Source organism: Silene latifolia, unplaced genomic scaffold, assembly GCF_048544455.1.
Source record: "Silene latifolia isolate original U9 population unplaced genomic scaffold, ASM4854445v1 chrun_scaffold_16, whole genome shotgun sequence".
In the NCBI taxonomy this organism is placed as follows: domain Eukaryota; kingdom Viridiplantae; phylum Streptophyta; class Magnoliopsida; order Caryophyllales; family Caryophyllaceae; genus Silene; species Silene latifolia.
In genome coordinates, this window is record NW_027413123.1 from 1,894,075 (window position 1) to 1,899,268 (window position 5,194).

Genomic DNA, 5,194 nt, shown 5'->3' on the forward strand with positions numbered 1-5,194 from the left:
GGTTTTTGGAGTGGCTCGAGCCCGTGCGAGATGCATTTTCTCGAACTCCAATTGTCTTTGGGCTATCTTCCCGGTATGAATGACCCTACGCGAGCATACCTAGAATCTATTGGTAAGTGGGATTTGAAGGAATCCCGTAAATGAGGTATTAAATTTCTTTGATTGGTTTGCTGCTGAATCTCTTAAACCCAACTTTTCTCTTCATGTTGACTCAAATGAGGGGGTGGGTGAGACCTTAGAAACCAATCTAGGAAGTGCTGACGGAGACATAGAGGAGACCACTAGCGTGGTTGACAATCCTTTTTATAAGGATAGTTTAGAACCCCTTTATGTTTCTTGCACTGATAGTGAGGGTGATCTGAAGGCTCTCTTTGAGAATCTCCATCTTGATGAGTCTAGCGATAAGGAGAGTGAAGAGGTAGATTTAGACAGTCTTGAGGTCAAATGGGATACTTATGATGATATAGATGATGAGCCTATTATAGAGGACCCGATTGACCCAATTGACTTTACAACCCCTTGCATCTGGGATGATTATCCACCTTCACCTTTAGCTGACCAGACTCCTTCACCTCACAGTTCTTACCCGTCTGAGCATTTAAATTCTACTCGCGTTATTTTTAAGTTGAATGCTGTTGAGCTCCTTCATTTACCACCTGCGGTTAATTTGAGCTTTTATATTCCGCCCTTAGCTGGAGGGCAGAATTATTTTGTGAATGATTTTAGGAGCTGTCATAGGAAATTTGTTAGGCTTAAATGTTATTATATTTCAAATTCCTATGCTATTACTATATTATGGTGCTACTTACAGTTTTGTGTAGCACATGTTAAGTTTGACAGTTCTTTGCGAGCTTTGAGTCGCTTTGATTGGGTTCAATTAGAGTAGTTGGCTGAAAAAGAGGTCGAGTTGGGACCTGTCTGAAACTAGCGCTACCTGGGAGGCAACCCGGAGATTTATTTTTAGTTGTTTTTCAAACATTGCATTTTATTTCATTTGTGTGTAATAATTGGTCTTCGTACCATAGACTATTTCAGCTAAGCTTGTTAGTTAGTTTGCGGACAATTTTCTTTGCGTTTTGCAGAATACATGGAGATTACTCGATCGAGTACTTTTTGTACTCGGTCGAGAGCTTTTTCTGCTGATTTTACTCGATCGACTAAAATTTCTACTCGATCGAGTACCTGCAAAAAAAAAAAAAATGTACTCGATCAACCACTATTCCTCTCGATCGAGCTGTTTTGGACGCCCATTGCTTGGATTAGCTTCTTGTGACGATGTTTCGGAGCTATTAGTGACCTCCCACGTTGCTGGCTGGTTTGGGGAGGTCCCTTATTCGCGCAATCTTGTGAGCTTTCCGTATTTACTCTCTTTCTCTTTTAGTTTGCATTTCCTTTCCATGTTTTGGTACAATGAGGGCATTGTACGGCTTGGTTTGGGGAGGTTATGCATCTATATCTGTGTCTGCATCTTGTTTTTATTGCATTTCTGTTATCATCGTTTAATTTCAGTATGCATTGCTGTTTATTTTCATAAAAATTGAAAATCTCATAAAAATTGAAAAATTTCAAAAATTCAAAAAATATTCACGTTTATTTTTGCATATAGGTTGAGTCGGAACGGTAAATTTCCGTGATGAAATTGCACTTTAACTTGTCTTTTTACTTGAGTCTTGCACTTTATTAACGGTTATTAGCTGAGTCTTGCGCATATCTACGAGTTTTTGTTCAAATTTAGCTGACTGTTTAGACTTGACCTGATAAATTGGCAATCTACTCTATAAATTCTGAGTTTTAGAGCCTAATAACTGGTGACATTCATGACCGGTTTACATAGGAATTGAGAGTAGTACTCCTTGCATAGCATGTTTATCACTTTTACACTTTTATGAAATTCGATTGCTTGTCACTTGTGTACATTCGGGTTTGTGGTCGGTGTCACATGAGGTGGTTGCAAATTTTCCCCTTTCTTTCATTTTCACCCATTTAGCTCCACTTAAGCCAAATTTAGCCTTTTTGACCCATTAGCTACATCCAAAACTGAGCCTGCCTAGTCAAGCTAGTTAGTATGTCTTTTGTGGTATGTGTTTTCCGTCTACGGTTTGCCCTGTTTTCATTATTGGAGTTGGTTGAGGATGAAGAAAGGAAGAAATGAAAAAAAAAAAAAAAAAAAAAAAAAAAGAGAGATTGAAAAAAAAAAGGAGAAAAAAAGCGTGAAGGATGAAAAAATAAAAATAAAAAAGTAGAAAAAAAAAGAAAAGAAAATGAATTGGAAAAAAAGAACACACGTATGAGCAGAGAAAGAAAAATCAGAAAAGTTGTTTTTGAGTTGGTTTTTTTTTTGAGACGTCTGTGTCTATTTCTATCTTGTGACGGTCTACTCCTCTGTTTTATTCTACATCTTTTTGAGGAGATAGTGTATTGGGTAGTGAGTTTTGTGCCAAAGAAGGGCACTTGTGTTTATTTTTCAGTCAGTTGAGATTCGGACGGTCTTATATGGTCCTGTTTAGGAACTAGCTTGGCGCTTTTACCTCCACATTTCCATAATTTGTTTTGCCTTCTCTCACCTTAACCTCACTTTCCCATACCATTTGTAAGCCCTCAGCTGTGACGGACATTGTTGGTTGGAATGTATGTGTGGTACTTGAATCGTCTATCATGTTTGTTGCATGCATGTTATGTAGGTCGCAGTCTAGGTGAGTGACTGTTTTCTCTTTCTCTCTTATACATATACTTTCACCCTTTGCTTTATGAGAGAAGAGTGACCACGTGAGAGTCCGATTTTGTTGGTCTTGCAAGGTCGATAGGTCAGCTTTATTTATGGACATCTTATAATTCGTTTGCGTATTGACCATTGTAGTTGTAACTGTTGATTTTAGTTTGCATTAAACTGGTTTAAGTAGACAAGTAATAGCTAGCTCTGAGTTATCTTTTCCGTTCCATTAGTTTGCACTTAGTTTACTCGAGGACGAGTAAAGGTTTGGTTTGGGGAGATTTGATACGTGCATTTTATATAGTCTTTTTAGGCCTTTTTATGCACGTATTTCTATGTTATTATCGTAGTTTATTGCTACGAAATGCCCCGAATATGCTACTTTGGTTTGTTCTGTCTTATTTTGCAGGAATGAACCGAAAGTAATGAAATCAAGCCTTTTACCGTCCGTTTAGCATGCATTTGAAGGAAGAGTGAATTTGGAGCAAGAATGTAGCTATTTTGGGATGCGCAAAGAAGAAAGATAGCAAGGCGAGCAAGGGAAGAACTTCAAATTGCTAGTGCCTACTTTGGAGAGCCATATCTCGAGTTATACAATTGATATTCAGGTGATTCCAATTGGAGATGAAAGTTTGTCCTCTTAGCTTTCCAACGCCACCGGAATCGCCCTGTTTGACCAAGTAACGAAGAAATGGCAGCCGTTTGAAGTTCGGTGCGCAAAGCAGTAAAAGTACTCGATCGAGTAGATAAATCGCTCGATCGAGTACTAGCTACAGCGAGAAGGTTATTGTCGAGTATAATTAGATTTATCTTATGCTTATCTTATATTTAGTTAATAATAATGATACTACTTAGTATAAATAAGAGTAGTTTAGACCTAATAGAAAAATCATTCATTCCCGGAGTCGATGAGAGGGAACGGACGATCGCTTGTTCTTCAATTCTCTATTTTTCGGATCAATTATTGTATTGGTATTATTTATTCTTCTTTAATCTTTTAATCATCTTTATTGCTTGAATTCCTTCTTCCCTTATTTATTATCATAATTGCTTTTATTCAATCCTCATCAGTTTATCATTATGTTCAGTTTCAATTATTTATTTGTTGTTGTTGTTAATTCGATGGTAGTGAATAGCTAATTTTCTCATGTTAAGACTATAGGGGATTCATAATTATGAAGGGAGAGTAATCGATTTATTGGGTTAATGCTGGTATTGTCTTTGTTGGTTAAATGTTGCGATTAATTGTATCTCATCTGATTGAGTCGACGCAATTAGACCTATAATTCTTAGTGATCCTCGACCTGGACCGAAAGGTTGGAAGAGGCAAGACTAGTAGCGAACAATAGGGTATTGCAGTGAGGGCGAAAGTTAAGCTGTTTACACTTTAGGGTGAATTAAGGACCGAAAGGTGACATTCGTTACCCCTTAGACCGTATTTGCATTGACCTGAGACCTAGATTACTTGACCGGATGATTATGGTGAACCGTCTGTCTTAATTTGTTCCTCTTTATCATTTTCTCCTTCTTTTTATTCCCCTCTTCCTTATTCTCTTTAGTCGTAAATCATATTCAAACCCCCACATTGTGACCCGTACTCATAGACTAAAATTAGACAGATAAATCTCATTTTTGCCTCCCTGTGGAGATCGACCCTACTTGCCGCTGACTTCTGTTAGTTGTAACTTAGGTTTATTTTTGATACTGCGACGACCGGTATCACTCATAACGAATTTTTGAAAACTCGTATGGAGGGAAGCTAAGGAAGAGGCGCAGTAGGAGCTGCGTCTCTTGGAAAAGGCGCAACACCTGCTGCGTCTGTTCTTAGTGTGTCTTTCCTGCGTAAAAACGCGATAAACAGAGGGTTTCATTCATTTGTTCGAAATACAAATTCATCCATTTCTCTCTCAAAATTCAACCATTTCCTCCAAAATTTAATCCAAAAGCTTGCATTCGCCATGACTAATCTGGGTATGTATATCATTCTTGCATTAATCTTTTATAAAGGACGAATTGGATCGACAAAATTAGGGTTCCCAACCTTAAAATGTCGAAAATTTGGGGCTTTTCCTCCAAATGATCTTGTCTTGTAAAATTGATCATGTAAATGGCTAATTGGTAGTATAAGGATCATAACCATGTATTTGTTTTGAATTTTTGTTGAGTTTTGAGCATTTGAGTGAAATTGAGACAGTTTCACAGCTAAACCGTAAATTGCTTCGAAAATGGCCTTAGGATTGCCCATTTGCGATGAAACTTGATATTTGGAATCCTTGGATGATGGTTAAACTTTCTACCATTTCGAAATTTTGGTTTGTGACGGCTTTTTCAGGACACTTTTCTAGGGCATAATGGCCGTTATAACGAAATGCTGCCGAAATTTCGACTTGAACCCATGACTAGGCTTCAACTTAGGCTTCACTCGACCCAAATTACCACACGAGTGATCGGGTTTGTGGGAATACGGCCAAAGATGGCGAGAAA